The following is a 25,000-nucleotide window of genomic DNA, read 5'->3' as shown; positions in this document are numbered from 1 at the left end:
TTTTGTAAAATATAGATGGATGGTGGCGAGGGAGGGAGGTAGGGAAGGGATAAGATATAGAGTGCTGCGTTGACGCTGAGGACAGCAGAGAGGAGTGAGAGTTAGAGAGAGAGAGAGAGCTAGAGAGAGATAGCGAAATAGAGTGAAAGACGATAATACCATTCCTGATTACTTTTTACAACTCAGAATTTTTTGTCTGTCATAGTCAAGTGTGGTATGTGTGAATGCATTTTCTGTGTGTGTGGTACACGTACTTAGCGTGACAGGATGTGTATTTTCTGTGTGTTCAATCAAGTCCATTTGAATAGATTAGGAATAGATTCTTTGTAGAGCTAAATACATTTAGTGATTTGTGACATTCTGTCTTTCCAGACCAACGTCCCACAGAAAAACCTATATGGGCCTTTAGCTTGTCAGCGGGGACATATTCAATAGGAGTGTGCTCATGCATTGAGTTTATTGAGTTTGTTTTGTCTGATTTCACATGGCTACAGATGAAAAACAATATGTTTACCTTCCATTTTGGACTTATTGTATTGTACTGATCAACAACATTTGCATAGAATAAGTGATTTTTATTTTATAAAATTGTGTGCTGTCTCTTTAAGACGAATGACATCATTCACACACAAAGTCTGTTCCAGGCTTGAGCATGGATGATATTGACTTGGAGAGACATGAGGCGGGGGAGACAAAGTGAATGAATAATGTTTGTGGTCGCAATCAGCTTTGTTATGAGCAAAATGTTCCTTTATGGTTTGCATATTATCGCAAACAAGGTACTAGGGTTGGCTTCAGCTGTAAGCTAGCAAGGAACGTTAGCCTACAAAGCTGGAAGCGGTATCTTCTTGCATAGTTGTGTTCCGTACTGAACATTGTTTTGGGAACAGTAATTAGTAGATTCAACATCTCTACATGCTGTGTAGCATTATTCAAGTGTGTTAACTTCTGTGCAGTGTAAGTGGTGATGCAGCCCAGACTCCCAGTGATTGCGGTGTTTCCTAAGGACAGGCTAGAGCTAGCAATGAGTAAGGGGAGCAGGCCCGGTGCTCTCGTGCTACAAGGGGACAATCAGTAGACGACATGAGACACATTTGACAAAATTAACACACATTCTAGTATCAAACCATGTTTAATGTTCTAGTATCGTGAAAGTACAAACGTTTCCTCAAGAAAGTGTGTTTGTGAGCAGAAATGTATTGTCTTCAAGTAGTGTGTGTGTGTATCTGCTGGAGTGTTTGTGGTTGCATGTGAGTGTGAGTGTGTAAGCAGGGGTGTGTGTATCTGCTGGAGTGTTTGTGTTTGCATGTGAGTGTGTAAGCAGGGGTGTGTGTATCTGCTGGAGTGTGTGTGTTTGCATGTGAGTGTGTAAGCAGGGGTGTGTGTATCTGCTGGAGTGTTTGTGTTTGCATGTGAGTGTGTAAGCAGGGGTGTGTGTATCTGCTGGAGTGTTTGTGTTTGCATGTGAGTGTGTAAGCAGGGGTGTGTGTATCTGCGGGAGTGTTTGTGTTTGCATGTGAGTGTGTAAGCAGGGGTGTGTGTATCTGCGGGAGTGTTTGTGTTTGCATGTGAGTGTGTAAGCAGGGGTGTGTGTATCTGCGGGAGTGTTTGTGTTTGCATGTGAGTGTGTAAGCAGGGGTGTGTGTATCTGCGGGAGTGTTTGTGTTTGCATGTGAGTGTGTAAGCAGGGGTGTGTGTATCTGTGGGAGTGCACCTGCAGTGTTCGGCTTTTTGCGGGTGTGTATGATCTATATGTCTTCAGGGGAGTGTGTCTGCAGGAGTTTGTGTGTGCAGTGTTTGTGGGTAGATTCTGGGCTTATATGGGGAGGGTGGTAGACAGCATGTCTGAAGCTTATGCAGGGATTTTCTCTGTAGGCCTATTTCTCTGAATTTTTCCCCATAATTATCAGTATTTGTCCTGTATTCTCTGTATTCCTACACAACAGGGAATTTCTGTGTCTGTTCACGTAAAAATTATTTTCTACATGTGATATGAGTTTGAGGTTTGAGCAATGGAAATGAGAGCTTCTGAAGATACCTTTTAGTTTTAATCTGTTCCAAGAAGTGTGTGTGTGTGTGTGTGTGTGTGTGTGTGTGTGTGTGTGTGTGTGTGTGTGTGTGTGTGTGTGTGTGTGTGTGTGTGTGTGTGTGTGTGTGTGTGTGTGTGTGTGTGTGTGTGTGTGTGTGTGTGTGTGTGTGTGTGTGTGTGTGTGTGTGTGTGTGTGTGTGTGTGAGCGCAGGTGTGTTTGATGGGATGAGAGAGTGTTTGCCCGTCTCAGTGAGGACAGTAACACTGGGAGCCATATCCCCTGGAGGCTCTTACTTCAGCCAGGAAGCAGAACATTGCAGTAGTGTTAAGTAGCTTGTAATTACAGTGAAAAGACACAGTTCTAAGTTGAGAGAGGAATGGAATTAGACTATAATACGTTAGCTTCTAAAAAAGAAAGAAATAAGAAATGAAATGTTTAAAAGGGTTTCTGACCTTATTGCATACAATAATAATAATAATAATATATGCCATTTAGCAGACGCTTTTATCCAAAGCGACTTACAGTCATGTGTGCATACATTCTACGCCCGGGATCGAACCCACTACCCTTTACAAGCGCCAGAAACTGAGCTACACAGGACCATACAATTGCAACACTGTTAGCTAGCAAGCTATTTACCAGAATGCCGGCAAATGCACACGGTATTGTGACTGGATACCATAGTGTAAATGTAACCTTATGCTATTTTCTGAAGAATGAAGACATCGGACAGCAGTGGCTACTTTCATTTAGAGTGGACAGGCTGCACTGGAAATTACAATTATGTCGCGTCTGTGCAGTGCACATTTGGAATGAAGTTGCTTTATTAACTAGGGAGAACATTCAATGGGTATTGCCGGGAAGCTAATCCTGAAGACGGATGCTGTACCTTCATTGACAGTGAATCTTGCAAGTGCTGACCGTAACGTAAGTATCAGAGTTTGATGAGTCTGACACGGTAGCCAACATTTGGGGGGGGGGGGGGGGGGGGGGGATCTGGGGGGGCTAACATGAGATAATGCAACTGTGACTGTGGCTGCTTTTGACTTGTGAATTATATATTTTCTGTAATAAACCTGATAGTCACTATGTGTTTTTTTGTGGTGTGTATAGTATTTGTAAATCACCCCTGAAAATCGTATTTTGCCATTCGAGTGTGTGGGTTGTTGTCTTACAGTTGATGCAGCTTTTGTCATTGGGGCTAATCATGATGATTAGGGAGGGGGTTATTAGTATTTCACTTTCCAAATCCTTACACTTCAACGAGGTCACCTTGATCCAGCGCCATATGTGGGGAGGCTGTGCTAGCTGTCCATCCCAGGACCCTTTTCTGTCCAGTGTGATAGGCCTAACAAGGAAGAGGCAATTGCTGGATTTGTCTCCTGCTTCAGTCTTGGGGATGACTGATGCTAAGTGGGTGACTGAAGCCTGCTTGATTGAAGCAGGGTACATGGGTCAATCCCCACGCCATTACAACACCGCTCCCAGCCTATACCGTTGACACCAGGCAGGATGGGAACCGGGATTCATTGGACCAGGCAATGTTTCTCCACTCCTCAATTGATCACGTGCACACTGGAGCCACTTCTTTTTGTTTTTAGCTGATAGGAGTAGAACCCGGTGAGCTCATCTGCTGCAATAGCCCATCCGTGAAAAGAATGGATGAGTTGTGCCTTCTGAGATGCCGTTCTACTCACCACTGTTCTCCTTTTTCCTGTCATCAACAAGGTTTTTTTGCCCACAGGACTGCCGCTGACTGGATGTTTTTTGTTTGTCGCACCATTCTCGGTAACCCCTAGACAGTGTCATGCGTGAAAATCCCAGGTTTCTGAAATACTGGAAATGTCAGGCCTGGCACCGACGGTCATAGCATGCTCAAAGACACTTAGGTAACTCATTTTGCCCATTCTAACATTCAATTGAACAGTAACTTAATGCCTTGATGCCTGTCTGCCTGCTTTATATAGCAAGCCACTGCCAAGGGACTCACTGTTTGTAGGAGCGAAACATTTTCAAGAACGGGGTGGTGTACCTAGTAGACTATTAGGCTTATAGTAAAAAAAAAGTGTTCTAATGAGGTCCTGCACGTTGTAGGGTGTCCGTGTGCCTGCATTTCATTTGGTAAGTATTCTGACCCCTTCACTTTTTCTACATTTTGTTACGTTACAGCCTTATTCTAAAATGAGTGAAATAAAAAACAAATCCTCATCAATCTACACAAAGTACCCCATAATGACAAAGCAAAAACAGGTTTTTAGTGTCTTTTTTGTGTGCTAATTTATAAAAAATAATAAACAGAAATACCTTATTTACATAAGTATTCAGACCCTTTGCTATGAGACACAAAATTGAGCTCAGGTGCTTCCTATTTCCATTGATGATCCTTGAGCTGTTTCTACAACTTGATTGAAGTCCACCTGTGGCAAATTCAATTGATTGGACATGATTTGGATAGGCATACACCTGTCTATATAAGGCCCTACAGTTGACAGAGCATGTCAGTGCAAAAACCAAGCCATGAGGTCAAAGGAATTGTCCATAGAGCTCAATGGAGAGATATGGGGAAGGGTACCAAAACAAATCTACAGACATCTACAGCATTGAAGGTCAGCAAGAACACAGTGGCCTCCATCATTCTTAAATGGACAATGTTTGGAACCACCAAGACTCTTCCTAGACCTGGCCGCCAGGACAAACTAAGCAATTGGGGGAGATGGGTCTTGGTCAGGGAGGTGACCAAGAACATGATGGTAATTCTGACAGAGCTCCAGAGTTCCTCTGTGGAGATTGGAGAACCTTCCAGAAGGACAACCATCTGTGTAGCACTCTAACAATCAGGCCTTTTTGGTAGGGTGGCCAGACGGAAGCCACTCCTCAGGAAAAGGCACATGACAGCCCCCTTTGAGTTTGCCAAAAGGCACCTAAAGGATTCTCAGACCATGAGAAATAAGATTCTCTGATCTGATAAAACCAATATTGAACTCTTTATCCTGAATGCCTATCGTCACGTCTGGAGGAAACCTGGCACCATCCCTAAGGTGAATCATGTGGATGGCAGCATCATGCTGTGGGGATACTTTTCTACGGCAGGGACTGGGAGACAGGATGGAGGGAAAGATGAACGGAATGAAGTACAGAGAGATCCTTGATGAAAGCCTGCTCCAGAGGCTCAGGACTTCAGACTGTGGTGAAGGTTCACCTTCCAACAGGAAAATGACCCTAAGTACACAGCCAAGATAATGCAGGAGTGGCTTCGGGACAAGTCTCTGAATGTCCTTGAGTGGCCCAGCCAGAGCCCTGACTTGAACCCGATCAGACATCTCTGTTGAGACCTGAAAATAGCTGTGCAGCAACCCTCTCCATCCAACCTGAAAGAGCTTGAGAGGATCTTCAGAAAAGAATGGGAGAAACTCCCCAAATACAGGTGTGTCATGCTTGTATTGTCATACCCAATACGACTTAAGGCTGTAATCGCTGCCAAAGGTGCTTCAACAAAGTACAGAGTAATTGACCTGAATAATTGTAAATATGATATTTCTGTTATTTTCTTTTGCAAAAAAATACAAAACACTATTTCTTCTTTGTTATTATGGGGTATTGTGTGCAGATTGGTGATGGGGAAAAACACAATTGAATCCGTTTTAGAATAAGGATGTAATAAAAAATGTTGGAAAAAGGGGTATGAAAACTTTCCGAATGCACTGTATATTAGGCTGTGATATATATTTTTCTGTCAAATGATGTCTCACCATTATTTGTGGAGTGTTCATTTTGACAAATATTTTGGCTATGCTGGCCTATTGTAAAATTTAAAATAAATGTCTGATCAATATATGCAATTCGGAACATATTGTCAGCTATATTGCTAATGAAGAGGCATCAATAAATTGACCAGTACACTTATTGTATGCTGTTTTTATGTACAGTGCCTTCAGAAAGTATTCACACCCCATTACTTTTTACACATTTAGTTGTGTTACAGCCTGAATTTAAAATTGATTCAATATAGATTTTTTTGTCACTGGTCTACACACAATAACCCATAATGTCAAAGTGTAATTCATGTTTTTCAGAATTTGTAAAAATGAATTAAAAAGGAAAAGCTGAAATGTCTTGAGTCAATAACTATTCAACCCCTTTATTATGGCAAGTCTAAATGAGTTCATATAATAAGTTGCATGGACTCTGTGTGCAATATTAGTGTTTAACATGATTTTTGAATGACTAGCTCATCTCTGTACCCCACACATACAGATAATTGTAAGGTCCTTCAGTCGAGCAGTAAATTTCAAACAAAGACCAGGGAGGTTGTCCAATGCCTCGCTAAGAAGGGGACCAAAAAAAAGAGGCAATGAATATCCCTTTGAGCATGGTGAAGTTATTAATTACACTTTGGATAGTGTGTCAATACACCCATTCACTACAAAGATACAGGCGTCCTTCCTGACTTAGCTGCCGGAGAGGAAGGAAACTGCTCAGGTATTTCACCATGAGGCCAATGGTGACTTTAAAATAGTTACAGAGTTTAATGGCTGTGATATGAGAAAACGGAGGATGGATCAGCAACATGTTTAGTTACTACACAATACTAACCTAATTGACATAGTCAAAAAAAAGAAGGAAGCTTGTACAGAATATAAATATTTTACACATTAAAATAATACTGCAAACAATGTCACGTCTAATCAAGGTGGGTAGAATCAGGCGCAGAGAGCAGATAGCGATATAAGGTTTATTCTCCGGTGAACAAAATAAACACGGTCAACCCAAATACACACAGGGTGAAATTATCCAACACAGGATAACAGACTAACCGGAGAACAAGAAACACAAAAAACACCGACAGACGAAATTAATGACAAAATAAACAATCCCGCACAAAACAAGGGCGGGACAACCTACATTATATACAGACGCTAATTAACTAAACAACACACAGGTGAAACCAATCAGACAAAACCAACAGATACACGAAAAGGGATCGGTAGTGGCTAGTAGGACGGTGACGACGACCGCCGAGCACCGCCTGAACGGGCAGGAGAGCCAACCTCGGCGGAAGTCGTGACAAACAATGTGGCAAGGTAATACACTTTTTGTCCTAAATACAAAGTGTTATGTTTAGGGTAAATTCAATACAACACATTACTGAGTACCACTCTCCACATTTTCAAGCATAGTGGTGACTGCATCATGTTATGGGTATGCTTGTAATCGTTAAGGACTGGGAGTTTTTCAGGATAAAAAAAATAAACAGAATGGAGCTAAGCACCGGCAAAATCCTAGAGAAAAACCTGGTTCAGTCTACTGTCCACCACCCACTTGCAGATTAATTCAACTTTCAGCAGGACAATAATCTAAAACACAAGACCAAATCTACACTGGAGTTGCTTACCAAGAAGACAGTGAATATGCCTGGGTGGCCGAGTTACAGTTTTGTCTTAATTCTACTTGAAAATCTATGGCAAGACATGGAAATATTTGTCTTGCAATGATCAAAAAACAATTTAGAGCTTGAACAATTTTAAAAAGAATAATGTGCAAATGTTTCACAATCCAGGTGTGAAAAGCTCTTCGAAACTTACCCAGAAAAACTAACAGCTGTAATCGCTGCCAAAGGTGTTTCTACAAAGTATTGAATACCTACGTAAATTATTTCTGTATTTCATTTTCAATCATTTGTGGCAAAACATTTGAAAAAACATATTTTCACTTTGTCATTATGGAGTATTGTGTGTGAGAAAAACGTTTTAAATTTGGCTGAAACATCAACATGTAAATTAAGTCAAGGGGCATGAATGCTGTCTGAAGGCACTGTATATTCCCTTAAGTCTAAGCTTCTAAGTTGATTTAATAATTCTTGTGAAGAAGTGTATAAGTGATCTGTGTTCTGTAATTAGGTACAAAACAATAGAATTGCAATTGGGTATTGCTGCTGTTTGTCTGATATTCAACAGTCCATGATCTGTTGACCATGTGAGCATTTTGCAGAGAAAATGGGTTGAGGCATACTATTTATGCTCGGAATGACATGTTGCCCATTGTTTACCTCGTCATTAATGACATGTGGCCAATTGTTTAGCTTGTTACCTGGCAACAACCACAAGGAGCAGTCAGTCAAGGCAAGCTCATGAATAACCCCCCCCCCACCCCCACTCAACCTATTCTTTCAAGCTTCCTGATAGTTAGAGATGAGAGAAAAAATACCATTTCTTAAATTCTGAGCATTTTCTAGTGTAAAAATATTATGGGTGTGTCACGATCGTCGTAATGATTGGACCAAGGTGCAGCATGGCAGGCGTACATTATCCTTTAATAACTGAACACCGAGCAAAAACAACAAACTACCAGATGAAACGTGAAGCTACTGGTGTGCACACAGGCAACTAACTGTAGACAAGATCCCACAAAACACAATGGGGAAAATGGCTACCTAAATATGATCCCCACTCAGAGACAACGATAAACAGCTCTCTCTGATTGGGAACCACACCATACCAGGCCAACGTAAAATAATTTAATCACCTAGATGACCAAGCCTAGTCACTATCACGCGCCAGCAACACAGATAATAAACGGCTCTCTATGGTCAGGGAATGACATGGTGACGTTTTGGTCATTCAAAGGTTATAGAAAAAATGTATACCATTGGGATTGAACACGCAAATATCAGATCCAGAGTAATGGGATTATGTTTTAGCAAAACCCAAGCCTATTTGATGTTAACAGCACTTACTGTTGTCCCTAGTGGCCAGATTTGAGGGCATTTTCTGGCATCTTCAGGACATGGACAGACATGCTATTTCAAAGTCAATCTTGCTGTATGTTCAGACAACAGACACTGCCTAGGATTAATTATTTGTTGTATATTTCAATTAAATGTTTAATCTAAGTAATTGATTAGACAGATTATATACAAACTGCTAATATACAGTGGGGCAAAAAAGTATTTAGTCAGCCACCAATTGTGCAAGTTCTCCCACTTAAAAAGAAGAGAGAGGCCTGTAATGTTCATCACAGGTACACTTCAACTATGACAGACAAAATGAGAAAAAAATCCAGAAAATGACATTGTAGGATTTTTAATGAATTTATTTGCCAACTATGGTGGTCAATAACAAATGTTTATCTCAATACTTTCTTATATACCCTTTGTTGGCAATGACAGAGGTCAAACGTTTTCTGTAAGTCTTCACAAGGTTTTAACACACTGTTGCTGGTATTTTGGCCCATTCCTCCATGCAGATCTCATCTAGAGCAGTGATGTTTTGGGGCTGTTGCTGGGCAACACGGACTTTCAACTCCCTCCAAAGATTTTCTATAGGGTTGAGATCTGGAGACTGGCTAGGCCACTCCAGGACCTTGAAATGCTTCTTACGAAGCCACTCCTTCGTTGCCCGGGTGGTGTGTTTGAGATCATTGTCATGCTGAAAGACCCAGCCACGTATCATCTTCAATGCACTTGCTGATAGAAGGAAGTTTTCACTCAAAATCTCATGATACATGGCACCATTCATTCTTTCCTTTACACAGATCAGTCGTCCTGGTCCCTTTGCAGAAAAACAGCCCCAAAGCATGATGTTTCCACCCCCATGCTTCACAGTAGGTATGGACAGGTGTCTTTTATACTGATAACAAGTTCAAACAGGTGCTATTAATACGAGTGGAGGACAGAGGAGCCTCTTAAAGAAGAAGTAGGAACAGTGGGTTAACTGCCTTGTTCAAGGATAGAACAACAGATTTTCACCTTGTTAGCTCGGGGGATGCGATCTCACAACATTCCGGTTACTAGCCCAAAGCTTTAACCACTAGACTACCTGCCGCCCCAGTATGTATTTGCTGCTAAAATAAAGGTTTAAAAGTTAAATGAAAGGTTAAACATAGTGTATATATATATATATATATGTATTATATTTCTTCGCAAATTTACACAAAATAAAAAACTGAATCATCACATTGCATAGGTATTCAGACCCTTTACTCAGTACTTTGTTGAAACACCTGTGGCTGTGATTACAGTCTCAAATCTTCTTGGTTATGACGCTACAAGCTTGTCACGCCTGTATTTGGGAGTTTCTCCCATTCTTCTCTGCAGATCCTCTCATGCTCTCTCAGGTTGGATGGGGAGCATCGCTCAACAGCTATTTTCAGGTCTCTTCAGAGACATTGATGGGGTTCAAGTTCGGGCTCTGGCTGTGCCACTCAAGGACATTCAGAGTCTTGTCCCGAAGCCACTCCTGCATTGTCTTGGCTGTGTGCTTAGGGTCTTTGTCCTGTTGAAAGGTGAACCTTCACCCCAGTCTGAGGTCCTGAGTGCTCTGGAGCAGGTTTTCATGAAGGATCTCGCTGTACTTTGCTCTGTTAATCTTTCCCTCGATCCTGTCTAGTTTCCCAATCCCTACTGCTGAAAAACATCCCCACAGCATGATGCAACCACTACCATGCTTCATCATAGGGAGGGTGCCAGGTTTCCACCAGATGTGAGATTTGACATTCAGGCCAAAGAGTTCAATCTTGGTTTCATCAGACCAGAGAAACTTGTTTCTCATGGCCTGAGAGTCCTTAAGGTGCCTTTTGGCAAACTCCAAGCGGGCTGTCATGTGCCTTTTACTGAGTAGTGGCTTCCGTCCGGCCACTCTACCACAACGGCTTGATTGGTGGAGTGCTGCAGAGATGGTTGTCCTTATGGAATGATCTCCCATCTCCACAGAGGAACTCTGGAGCTCTGTCAGAGTAAGCATCAGGTTTTTGGTCACCTCACTGAACAAGGCCATTCTCACCCTTCTGTGTTCAGACATTTTTTGGTACCCTTCCCCAGATCTGTGCCTCTACACAATCCTGTCTCGGTTTTCTACCGTCAATTCCTTTGACCACATGGCTGGGTGTTGGATCTGACATGCACTGTCAACTGTGGTACCTTATATAGATAGGTGTGTGCCTTTCCAAATCATGTCCAATCAATTGAATTTACCACAGGTGGACTCCAATCAAGTTGTAGAAACATCTCAAGGATGATCATTGGAAACAGGGTGCACCTGAGCTCAATTTCATGTGTCATAGCAAAGGTTCTGAATACTTATGTAAATACATTTTTCTTTTTTATAAATTTGCTAAAATGTGACTGACCACCTTGTTCCGGTCTTATGTAGCAACATTTTAAACTCTGTTGTTTACATTTGATAAAAGTAGAGACACAGCATTACACAATGGTATATCGTTCACTGCATTTTGAAGAACAATGGGAATGTTGATAAACTTGTAACCTCACTTCTGAGAAAATGGTCTTTGAATGTTTTGGGACTACTGCTGGAGAGCTCTCTTTTGTCTACACCCATTCAGCATTGTTCACACCCTCTTAAGCCAGCCCCACTCATCTCTTTAAGGATTCACATGTGAGGTCATGTGCAAAACAGTGAGTGGTGTAGTAAAGATTAAGACTAAAAGTGGTAAAGCAGTATCCTAAAATCAGTGATGGAAAAAGTACCCAATTGTCAAACTTGAGTAAAGGTAAACATAACTTAAGTACTTTAAACCACTGCCTACAACAAGGAAAAATTACAGGTACACAGAAAGTGTCCAGATAAAAATATTTTATAAATATTAGAAGACGCTTACCCAGACACTTGTCTATATTGATGGGTCATATGAAAGAAATGCTGTAACACCAGCCACATCTTGCTAAGTGGATGGGTTTCTACAGAAAGTGTAAACGGTACAGCCAAATGGTTACGTGCATAGTACCAATATCACATATAGATAGTGTCAATATAAATCAAATAATATACAGTATGTACAAGAACAATATCAATAACAATATCAGTGATAGATGAGGTAGTTATATGCATACAATTAGGGGTAAAGTGGCTGAGCAGCAGAAAAAAAAGTCATTTGAATAGAGGCACTGCAGATAATGCTGATGACTGGTCCGTATGAACCACGCATGAACAAGGGAATCTATATTTGGAAAGCCTGTTTCTGTCCTGCCCTTGACTTTGGTGCAGGGCATGTGATGTCCATACCCTCTTTGTCGCTAAACTCCCGGATCTTCTCAAAAAGATACGTTTGTCTAGCTGTGTCCAGTCCAGGTGGTGCTTGAACAGGCAGACCATCTATGGGAGGAAGGATGTCCGCGTTGCGCATCAGTTGAAACCTGGTCCCAAACGCTCCTTGCCGACAACAACACCAGGCTCCAGAGCATCGAAGCTGTTAAACAGGAAATAACTAAAACTAATTTGTGAGATCAATAAATGTAGTGTCAATCATGTTGGAGGTCAATTAAATGATCAAAATATTGTTTAATGCTTTACATACCAAGTGTTGTCATCGATTCCTTGTGGTGACACCACACCGCTGCTTTTCTCACATGGGATGGCAGCAGCTTTCCACCAAAGTGTTTGTGTCCTGAGTGGCTTCGTGGTAATACTCTTGCATTATCCTCTGCATAGTAGTTGATGAAGTTCACAACTCGCTGCAAGTCCACATGCTTCAGGTGTAACATGTGCTTGCTTGGGCCAGCTCTCTTTTTGATTGGAGGCATTAGACAATTCTCCTTGTATGAATGGTGGAGGTGTGTTCTACTGATGCTGAAAGACAAATTCCAGATACAAACATTTTGTAATTATTATACAACAGATAGCCATAATCACCGTCAGACTCACCTGGCTAACTTGATGGGTCATGTAATCCCCTGGTGAAGTGGAGTATTTTGTTTAGACATGCTAGCTAGACAATTAACCATAATCCCAATCCATAGAGTACTAGCAATACAAACCGATTGTCGTAGCTAGCTAAAGTTATCCAAATAAGTTAAATGTTAGCTAACTTAGTGAGCTAGCTAACATTAGGTTATAACTAGCAATGCAAAATGGCATTCTGAGATAACATATAATAATATATAATAATAATATATGCCATTTAGCAGACGCTTTTATCCAAAGCGACTTACAGTCATGTGTGCATACATTCTACACACAGTTTATAAACGTAATGTTAGCTAGCGAGCCAGCCATCGAACGTCAGCTCGCTAGCTAACAGTAAGCTTTAACTTGGGGTCTTTTGTTTAGACATGTAGCTGGCTAGCTAGCTAAACAAACAATGAACCATAATCCCAAATCCATAGAGTACTAGCAATACAAACCAATTGTCATATCTAGCTAAAGTTAACCAAATATGATCAATGTTAGCTAATTTAGTTAGCTAGCTAACATTAGGCTATAATTAAGCAATAAGGCCCGAGGAGTAGTAGTATATGGCCAATATACCATGGCTAAGGGATGTTCTTAGGCACGATGCAAATTTGAGTTTCTGGACACAGCCCTTAGCCGTGGTATATTGGCTATATACCATAAACCCCCGAGGTGCATTATTGCTATTATAAAGTGGTTAATTAGAGCAGTTAAAATAAAGTTTTTGACATACCCATGGTATGCGGTCTGATATACCATGACTGTAAGCAATCAGCATTCAGGGCTTGAATCTCACAGTTTTTAACTAGCAATGTGAAATGGCATTCTGAGATAACATTACTGTACACAGATCATAAACGTAATGTTAGCCAGCGAGCCAGCCATCTAACGTCAGCTAGCTAGCTAACAGTAAGCTTTAACAAAATTAGAAACGTACATTATCTGAAACTGTAGCTAGTCTCTTACCCGTATACATGGATGAACGCTTCACGGCAGACTGCAATCTCTTTCATAAATTGGACACCCTGTGTTGTTTCTGTTTTTGTTTGTACAGCTTGTTTGGCCCATTGTTTCAAGTCACTCTGGTTCACAATGACCATGTGCAATGCCATAAGAATCATCTAGGTTTAGCTCCCACCCAAACGCTGACCCTTTTACTTGCCCTAGCAGAGCTGGTTACGCTGTTTTCATGTTATCCTGAGCGTTGGTGACTAACTTTAATTAAGCTTTTTTGCTGATGTTTACTGACACCGGCCATATTCAACCGATGTTGAGCATTTGTAAATTCACAAGTTATTCTGTGCTCTGGCACAAGAGTCTCTGAAACAGTTGTTGCAGTGACATTCTATTAAAATGGATACTTGCATATTGGAGTCTTTTGTTAAGTTTTGCTATGCAATACATAAAAAAAGCTGCGTTAGATAGGATTACCTACATATACTGACCAGCTCATATAGACAGAAGCATGCTATATGGCAGACCAATCCAAACTCATCTCTCGGAATGTCAGCCCACTCATTATCTCAGCCAATCATGGCTAGCGGGAAGGTTGCTGACTTTTTCTGTGGCTTAACCAACTAGGCTCGTAATTTAAACATTATATTTGTATTTACAGAAGGCATACACGCTTGTTATTAAGGCACATGACAGTTCACATGTCGAGAAGGCATTTCTGCCAAGAAACACATTTTGATTTAAAAAAAGTTTATGTTCACACAGCTCTCCTCTGAAGTAGTGACCCGCGACATACTCCTAGATTCCTGAAACGGGTCACAAAAAAAACAGTTTTCGCTTAGTCATTATGGGGTATAGTGTGTGGATTGAGTTTTTTTATTTTTATATTGAATCCATTTTAGAACAAGGCTGTAACGTAACAAAATAAATCCAATTTGGGAAAAAGGGAAGGGGTCTGAATACTTTCCGAATGCACTGAGCCATTTTAAGATGCTAGCCAGAGACTATGGTTCTCCTTCCTGTCTGTAAGTATTTAGAAGAGAGAAATTAAGCTGGATTCAGAGGCTGTACTGAGAGGCTTTAGAGAGAGGAGACAGGAAGTAAAGACCACTGGATGTACACTGAGACTTACATGTGAACAAGGTTTTAACCGCATTACCACCACCTTGAGAGTTAGCTCCTATCCTCAGCACAGGTGTGTGATTGAGTGGTGCGTGTGGTGCGTGTGTGTGTGAAATTTCACTCACTGAGTGGGTGTGTAGAGAATGATTATAGAACTCTGTGCTCTATTCTAGAATTGTCTTCTTCTGTAATTCTTTGTGTTGTATTGTAACTTCAGAGGACTAAGCCATACACAGTGATATGCTGACCTCTCCTTGGCCATTGCTGTTTGTGTGTGCGTGTGCATGTGCATGTGTGCGTGAGTGTGTGTGTGTGTGTGTGGGGAGAGAGAGAGAGAGATAAATGGTCTTCTAAAGGATCCACTTGATTATGTTCAGAGCTTTCTCCCCTCGGCCTTATTTATGCCTGCTCTCCCACCGCCTGGACATACACACATAAATCTACTGCTGCAGAGGCTTCAGGCACACACACACACACACACACACACACACACACACACACACACACACACACACACACACACACACACACACACACACACACACACACACACACACACACACACACACACACACACACACACACACACACACACACACACACACACACACACACATTTTGCTACACCCTCAATAACATCTGTTAAATATGTGTATGTGACGAATAAAATTTGATTTGTTTTGACATGCACATACACCCATGCACACACACACACACACACACACACACACACACACACACACACACACACACACACACACACACACACACACACACACACACACACACACACACACACACACACACACACACACACACACCCTCAATACAAACACACAGTCCTTTCTTCCATGTTGTCACTCTGGCATTCGTTTACAGTGTCTTGTCTTTTAGTCTCCCACTGAGAAAGAGAGACAAAGAGAGAAAGACAGGAGGTGGGCGAAAGAGAGGAATTGAAAGAGACAGAGAGAGTGAGCATCTTGTTCAAGGTGACGCTCGTTGCAGTAATGGGGACAACCAAATCTTTCTCTCTACTCCTTCTTTCCTTCCTTCCTTCCTCTTATTTCAGAAAACCATGGGGTTTTGGAATACTTCAGAAGTGATGATATTTCACATGACGTTTCATGGGTGATGCCCTGCAAACAGGTCATTAGTGTGTCCCCCAGAATGTCAATGTACATATTTGACACACATGACTACATTGTTGGTTTATTTATACATGAATTATTATTCAACATGTCCTTACCTGGTTTTGAACTCACAGCCTCTTGGTTCACTGCATTCCAAACATCCTGCTACGCCACCATGTCTGTATCAGCAACTGATTTCACCTGTATTCCTACACCTTGGACTTCAATGTAAATCTCAGCTTTGTTAAAAATATACTCAAAAAAACTATTATATTTATCATAGAATAATATACCCCTCCAAAATTAGACAACTATGCAGAAAACCCTGTTATTGACGAAATAAGTCAAAAGTCCAAATAAATCAGAGATTAAGTCAGATTAACTAAAATAGTAGTAGAGACTCTTTTCCAAAGAGATATATTTTATTTAACTAGGGAAGTCAATGAAGAATAAGTTCTTATTTTACAATGACAGCCTACCCCGGGCAAACCCTAACGACGCTGGGCCAATTGTACGCCATCCTATCAGACTTCCGATCACTGCTGGTTGTGATATAGCCTGGAATCAAACCAGGGTCTCTAGTGATGCCTCTAGCACTGAGATGCAGTGCCTTAGACCACTATGCCACTCGGGAGCCCAAAATTATTGGTCATGAATCTGTAGGGGACTTCTTAGCATGATGCAGACTTTGTTGCATAGCAGAACAATCAGTGTACCTGACATTGAGAGTTCAAATCCCAGGTGGGGTCATAATGAACAGTGCTTCTACACCTGCATTGCTTGCTGTTTGGGGTTTTAGGCTGGGTTTCTGTACAGCACTTTGAGATATCAGCTGATGTACGAAGGGCTATATAAATAAATACATTTGATTTGATTTGAACAGTCAGCACTTGGTGGCCATGTCAAATGTAAACATATTTATACTATTTTAACTGAACAACGTACCACTTACCTTAAAACCCCAATATCATTTCATTATTTCCCTTACAAAATTAAAAAACAAAAAACAACCTTTAAATCGTGTTGAGCTGAAACTTTCAATTGTGAAAACAAAAGAGACACATGTAAGGTCAATGGTATTACATTTAGAGTTTACATGTTAACACCACCTTTTCACATGTGAGGAGAATAACATGTTTTCACCTCCCATGTGAATTGCAGTTTCACATGTGAAAATGTAATTCATAAATACATTTGATTGTATCTTGTTATGTGGGTCCAAAATAAAAGCTTCAATACAACAACAATGTATACCAGGGTATTTAACTCTTACCGTATGATGACAGGAGGATGCCAATAATTAATTTCACCCACCTGGTGCCCCAGGTCTAAATCAGTCTCCTTATTATAGGCTTGAGATCGAGGGGTGTAAACAATAGGAGATATACAGTTGAAGTCGGAAGTTTACATACACACAGGTTGGAGTCATTAAAACTTGTTTTCAACCACTCCACAAATTTCTTGTTAACAAACTATAGTTTTGACAAGCCGGTTAGGGCATCTACTTTGTGCATGACACAAGTCACTTTTTAAACAACTGTTAACAGACAGATTATTTCACTTATAATTCACTGTATCACGTTTCCACTGGGTCAGAAGTTTACATACACTAAGTTGACTGTGCCTTCAACCAGCTTGGAAAATTCCAGAAAATTATGTCATGGCTTTAGAAACTTCTGAGGCTAATTGACATCATTTGAGTCAATTGGAGGTGTACCTGTGGATGTATTTCAAGGCCTACCTTCAAACTCAGTACCTCTTTGCCTGACATCATGGGAAAATCAAAAGAAATCAGCCAAGACCTCAGAAATAAAATGTGTAGACCTTCACAAGTCTGGTTCATCCTTGGGAGCAATTTCCAAATGCCTGAATGCACCACGTTCATCTGTACAAACAATAATATGCAAGTATAAACACCATGGGACCACGCAGCCATCATAACCTGAAAAGCCGCTCAGCAAGGAAGAAGCCACTGCTCCGAAACTGTCCGAAAAAAAGCCAGACTACGGTTTGCAACTGCACATTTGGACAACTATTGTACTTTTTGAAGAAATGTCCTCTGGTCTGATGAAACAAAAAATATAAATATCTGGCCATAACGAGTATCTTTATGTTTGGAGGAAAAGGGGAGGCTTGCAAGCCGAAGACACCATCCCAACCGTGAAGCACAGGGATGGCAGCACCATGTTGTGGAGGGGCTTTGCTGCAGGAGGGACTGGTGCACTTCAAAAAATAGATGGCATCATGAGGGAGGAAAATTACGTGGATATATTGACGCAATATCTCAAAACATCAGTTAGGAAGTTAAAGCTTGGTCGCAAATGGGTCTTCCAAATGCATACTTCCAAAGTTGTGGAAAAATGGCTTAAGGACAACAAAGTCAAGGTATTAGAGTGGCCATCACAAAGCCCTGACCTAAATACTATAGAAAATGTGTGGGCAGAACTGAAAAAGCATGTGCGAGCCAGGAGGCCTAAAACCTGACTCAGTTACACCAGCCCTGTCAGGAGGAATGGGCCAAAATTCACACAACTTGTTGTGGGAAACTTGTGGAAGGATACCCGAAATGTTTGACCCACATTAAACAATTTCAAGGCAATGCTACCAAATACTAATTGAGTGTATGTAAACTTCTGACCCACTGCGAATGTGATGGAATAAATAAAAGCTGTAATATATCATTCTCTCTACTATTATTATGACATTTCACATTCTAAAAATGAAGTGGTGATCCTAACTGACCTAAAACAGGAATTTTTACTAGGATTAAATGTCAGGAATTGTGAAAAACTGAGTTTAAATGTACCTGGCTAAGGTGTATGTAAACTCCCGACTTCAACTGTATCTCCTGCCGGGAGTTAAATCTTCAGAAAAGGAGTAAATATTTGTAAACTCAGCAAAAAATGAAAAGTCCCCTCACTGTCAACTGTATTTATTTTCAGCAAACTTAACATGTGTAAATATTTGTATGAACATAACAAGTGGCAACAACTGAGACATAAAATGAACAAGTTCCACAGACATAACAGACATGGAATAATTTGTCCCTGAACAAAGGGGGGGTCAAAATTCAAAGTAACTGTCAGTATCTGGTGTGGCCACCAGCTGCATTAAGTACTGCAGTGCATCTCCTCCTCATGGACTGCACCAGATTAGCCAGTTCTTGCTGTGAGATGTTATCCCACTCTTCCACCAAGGTACCTGCAAATTCCCAGACATTTCTGGGTGGAATGGCCCTAGCCCTCACTCTCCGAAATTCAATTGGTCCCAGGCATGCTCAATGGGATTGAGATCCGGGCTCTTCGCTGGCCATGGCAGAACACTGCCATTCCTGTCTTGCAGGAAATCACGCACAGAACTAGTAGTATGGCTTGTGGCATTGTCATGCTGGAGGGTCATGTCAGGATGAGCCTGCAGGAAGGGTACCACATGAGGGAGGTGGATGTCTTCCCTTTAACGCACAGCGTTGTGATTGCCTGCAATGACAACAAGCTCAGTCCGATAATACTGTGAAACACCGCCCCAGACCATGACGGACCCTCTACCTCCAAATCTATCCCGCTTTAGAGTACAGGCCTCGGTTTAACGCTCATTCCTTCGATGATAAACATGAATCCAACCATCAACCCTGGTGAGTCAAAACAACGACTCGTCAGTGAAGAGCACTTTTTGCCAGTCCTGTCCGTTCCTGCGATGGTGGGTTTGTGCCCATAGGCGACGTTGTTGCCAGTAATGTCTAGTGAGGACCTGGCTTACAACAGGCCTACAAGCCATTAGTCCAGCGTATCTCAGTTTATTGGGCTAGGTCTGAGCACGAATGGAGGGATTGTGTGTTCCTGGTGTAACTCAGGCAGTTTCGGGCAGTTGTTGTGACCATCCTGTACCTGTCCCGCTGGTGTGATGTTTGGATGTACCGATCCTGTGCAGGTTTTGTTACACGTGGTCTGTCACTGAGAGGACGATCAGCTTTCCGTCCTGTCTCCCTTTAGCGCTGTCTTAGGCGTCTCACAGAACGGACATTGCAATTTATTGCCCTGGCCACATCTGCAGTCCTCATGCCTCCTTGCAGCATGCCTAAGGCACGTTCACGCAGATGAGCAGGGACCCTGGGCATCTGTCTTTTGGTGTTTTTCAGAGTCATTAGAAAGGCCTCTTTAGTGTCCTAAGTTTTCATAACTGTGACCTTAATTGCCTACGATCTGTAAGCAGTTAGTGCCTTAATGACTGTTCCACAGGTGCATGTTAATTGTTTATGGTTCATTGAACAGGCATGGGAAACAGTGTTTAAAGCCTTTACAATGAAGATCTGTGAAGTCCTTTGGATTTTTACGAATTATCTTTGAAAGACAGGGTCCTGAAAAAGGGACGTTTCTTTTTTACTGAGTTTATATGGTATCAAAAGCAAACTCGATTAATGAAATATCCAAAGAGGACACAATAGCTACCCCCCCCCCCCCCAAACCCCCTCAGGAAACATGTTGGTACCGTTACAACCCAAAGCCAGACTGGTGCACAGACAGAGACAGAGAGACAATGGCTACTGGAGACTCACAGACAATGGACAGCTAATCTGACTGCTCCCCTGGCTGGAGAGAGAGAGAGAGGAAAAGAGAGAGAGAGAGAGAGAGAGAGAGAGAGAGAGAGAGAGAGAGAGAGAGAGAGAGATGGAGATGGAGAGAGAGAAGGGGTGGAGAGAAAGGGGATAGAGAGATATTGATGGAGAGAGGGGGTGGGGAGCAATGGAGAGAGAGAGAGAGAGAGAGAGAGAGAGAGAGAGAGAGAGAGAGAGAGAGAGAGAGAGAGAGAGAGAGAGAGAGAGAGAGAGAGAGAGAGAGAGAGAGAGAGAGAGAGAGAGCACGAGAGAGAGAGAGAGAGAGCTTATCCTACAGAACGTTTGATGTGGGATTTCTGTGTGGGCTATCCTCTACCATTGAACCCCTACTTTTCCCTGTCCTTTGCTCTCTCCCTCTCTCTCCAGCTCTCAATCCCTTTTCCCCTCCTTCGCGGCTGTCACGTTCTACCTTTCCACCACTCCACCCTTTAACCCTCAACCCCTTTATTCTTCCTCTGCCCCATCCCTCCTTCCTTACCCTCCTCTACCTCTCCATCCTTTTATCCTTTGACTCCTCCAGTCTCTATCCTCTTCACCAAGATATCCCTATCTTCTCCACCCTCCCCTCCCTCCATCCCCCTCTCTCCGTGGGCTGATTTGCTTCGCTCGGCAGCGGCAGCGGGCATTTGACAGGCCTGCTGTGGGAAGATAGTGCCATTGAATAAGGGCCCATGGGGGAGGAGGGTAAAAACGGGTGAAGTGGTATTAGCTGGTGAAAGGGTTGGCACGGCCTACACCGAAGGATCCCAGGGAGGAGACTTAGCCAAGCACACAGATTATACCCGTCTGTGACAGTACTGCTAACCAGACTGACTTTTCTACCCTGGACCAGGCCGGACAGACAGACAGAAGAGAGGAGAGGAGAGGAGAGGAGAGGAGAGGAGAGGAGAGGAGAGAAGAGGAGAGGAGAGGAGAGGAGAGGAGAGGAGAGGAGAGGAGAGGAGAGGAGAGGAGAGGAGAGGAGAGGAGAGGAGAGGAGAGGAGAGGAGAGGAGAGGAGAGGAGGATGATAAGAGGGAGGGGAGGAGGATAGGGTAGGAGAATAGAGAATAGGAAACAATACCTGTGAAAATAATCTACAACAAAGCTACAACTGCTACAGAAAACAAGATCAGACACTCTTACCGATTCCATACCCAGACACTGGAAACAATGTAGAGGGTTTTGATATGAATTATTTTGTCTGTGTCCTAGTGAGATGTCACAGTCTAGGAGAGGTCAGGGTGACCTACCTGGTCAACGGTCAGGTCAGGGCTAGGGCTCTGGGTTAGCGTTTAGAAGTCAGGGTGTAAGTGATTGGCCCCTAGCAGCGCAGCAGCCATCGACGCAGAGGGTCGGGGGGCCAGCATCCCATCAGTATTTATCTGCGTCCCAAATGGCACCCTATTCCCTATATAGTGCATTACTTTTGACTCAATGCTGACCAAGGCCCATAGGGTCAAAAGTAGTGCACTGTACAGGGAAAGGGTACCATTTCGGACACAGTTGTTGGACACAGCCCGGTGACACGTTTGTTTGGCTGACAGCCACCTTCCTTCGCCTCTGACATGACGTCCTGACCTTAAATCTCCTGAGACAGAGAAAGTCACTGAGCCCCAGCCACTCTGTTATACAAGAGCTATATATAGACTGGAGAGGAGGAGGAAAAGGGATGGGAGAGGAAGATAGGAGAGGACAGAGGATAAGAGGAGAGGAAGATAGGAGAGGACAGAGGATAAGAGGAGAGGGGAGGGAGAGGAAGATATGAGAGGACAGAGGATAAGAGGAGAGGGGAGGGAGAGGAAGATATGAGAGGACAGAGGATAAGAGGAGAGGGGGTTGAGAGGAAGATATGAGAGGACAGAGGATAAGAGGAGAGGGGGTTGAGAGGAAGATATGAGAGGACAGAGGATAAGAGGAGGGGGAGGAGAGGAGAAAGTAGGAGGACATGAAGAGAGGAGAGGAGGAGGAGAGAGGAGGAGGACAAGAGGGGAAGAAGAGAGAAGGGGAAGAAGAAAGGAGGGGAAGAGGAGAGTAGGGAACGAGAGGAGAGGACCTCATTTAATCATTTGGACAGTCTGGATTAGTGATTGGTTCAATGTCCATCTCGCTCAGCTCTCACTCTCCTTTCTTTCTTTCTTTCTTTCTTTCTTTCTCTCTGTCTCTGTGTGTCTGTGTGTCTGATGGTGGGTGCTTTTATTTAGAAGGATGTGTCATTGTTTATAAATCCTGATCCTGCCTCTGCCCTGACCAGCCATGCCAGTTGAGAGATAAAGATGGAGAGAGAGAAGAGTGAGAGACAAAAAGAGAGATAGCAGATCTATCTGTTTGTCTATCTGTCTATCTATATATCTACAGTATCTCTCTAATTCTCTCTCTTCCTCCGTTTCTCTGCTTGTTGTATAATATGAGCTGTAGTCGTGTTAATACCAATCCCTTCCTGACTTCACCCACACACAGACTGTTCTCTAGGTCACTGACTGGCAATTGACATTTTATGCACCATGATTGTAGGATTACTTAGTTGTCGGTGCCTTGCAATACAAGCAGAGAAAAACCTAACTTCTCTCAGCTGTGAGACATGCACGCAGGGCAGTGGAGGACATTTGGCCAGTGCTCTAACACACTGTAGGCAGGTGTCAATTGGTTTATTCAACAAAAGCAATGTTGCAAAAAATTTTTGCGACATATGCATTGGAAACGGCAGATATAAATGTACAAAAATGTTCATTCATTCGACAGGGGTGGATTTTTGTTTTGTCAAACTTTATTGCCACAAATTTGAATGGAAACAGTGTTTTTGGAATAAATTATGATTGCCAGATATTTTTGAAGGTATGCGGGCACGTGATGTTATCACGTACCTACAAACACCACTCCACATTGAATTCTAAATGCCTACTGCTTGCTAAATATATATTTTTTAATTATAAAAAATAATGAATGCACCAATTTGTAAGTCGCTCTGGATAAGAGCGTCTGCTAAATGACTTAAATGTACATGTAAATGTAATGTTTCTTTGCAGGACAAGGATTGTCCTGACTTTCAAGAATGCCTGAATTGTGTTTCACTATCAAATTATTCCAGATCTACAGGAGTGTAAGTCTCACCATGCCACAGACCATGGCGATATGTTGGCACATGAGAATTATTAGAATATGGAAAATATTAGTCCATTTCTGCATTCTATCCATGCTCGATTTTCACGGACTACCTGAGACATGAAACAGATAGGTGGGAGGGCATACAGGCTACCTGAGACATGAAACAGATAGGTGGGAGGCCATACAGGCTACCTGAGACATGAAACAGATAGGTGGGAGGGCATACAGACTACCTGAGACATGAAACAGATAGGTGGGAGGGCATACAGGCTATCTGAGACATGAAACAGATAGGTGGGAGGGCATACAGGCTACCTGAGACATGAAACAGATAGGTGGGAGGGCATACAGGCTATCTGAGACATGAAACAGATAGGTGGGAGGGCATACAGACTACCTGAGACATGAAACAGATAGGTGGGAGGGCATACAGGCTACCTGAGACATGAAACAGATAGGTGGGAGGGCATACAGGCTACCTGAGACATGAAACAGATAGGTGGGAGGGCATACAGGCTACCTGAGACATGAAACAGATAGGTGAATGATTCATGATATAATTTTAATGAAGGAAAAAACAATACAAGCGAAAACTACAAAATAATGCTCGTGACTGAGGGGCAGCTCGGGACTGAGGGAAAGCCCATCACTGAGAGGAAGCTCAGCACTGAGAGGAAAGTCAGGCATCTCTGACAGATCCTGGCTGGCTGGCGGATCTGGAAGAGTCTGGTTGACTGGCAGATCTGGAAGAGTCTGGTTGACTGGCAGATCTGGAAGAGTCTGGTTGACTGGCAGATCTGGAAGAGTCTGATTGACTGGCAGATCTGGAAGAGTCTGGCTGACTGGCGGATCTAGCTGCTCTGGCTGCTCCATGCAGACTGGCAGCTCTGGCTGCTCCATGCAGACTGACAGCTCTGGCTGCTCCATGCAGACTGACAGCTCTGGCTGCTCAATGCAGACTGGCAGCTCCATGCAGACTGGCAGCTCTGGCTGCTCTATGCAGACTGGCAGCTCTATGCAGACTGGCAGCTCTGGCGCTCCATGCAGACTGACAGCTCTGGCTGCTCCACGCAGACTGGCAGCTCTGGCTGCTCCATGCAGTCTGACAGGTCAGGCTGCTCCATGCAGTCTGACAGCTCAGGCTGCTCCATGCAGACTGACAGCTCATGCTGCGCTGAACAGGCAGGAGACTCCGGCAGCGCTGGAGAGAAGGAAGGCTCTGGCTGCGCTGAACAGGCGGGAGACTCCGGCAGCGCTGGAGAGGCGAGGCGCACTGTAGGCCTGGTGCGTGGTGCTGGCACTGGTGGTACTGGATAGAGAACACGCACAGGAAGCCTGGTGCGGGGAGCTGCCACCGGAGGACTGGTGTGTGGAGGTGGCTCTGGAT

The 25,000-nt window shown here is 42.9% G+C and overlaps 1 pseudogene; it reads left to right on the top strand.

Moving 5' to 3' along the window:
- LOC124038463 overlaps positions 1-25,000 on the top strand; it is a 961,073-nt pseudogene that overhangs the window by 1,680 nt on the left and 934,393 nt on the right.

Source organism: Oncorhynchus gorbuscha, linkage group LG06 (genome assembly GCF_021184085.1).
Source record: "Oncorhynchus gorbuscha isolate QuinsamMale2020 ecotype Even-year linkage group LG06, OgorEven_v1.0, whole genome shotgun sequence".
Lineage (NCBI taxonomy): Eukaryota > Metazoa > Chordata > Actinopteri > Salmoniformes > Salmonidae > Oncorhynchus > Oncorhynchus gorbuscha.
Note: the sequence above shows the minus strand (reverse complement) of the source record. Positions and strands in the feature narration are given on the sequence as shown.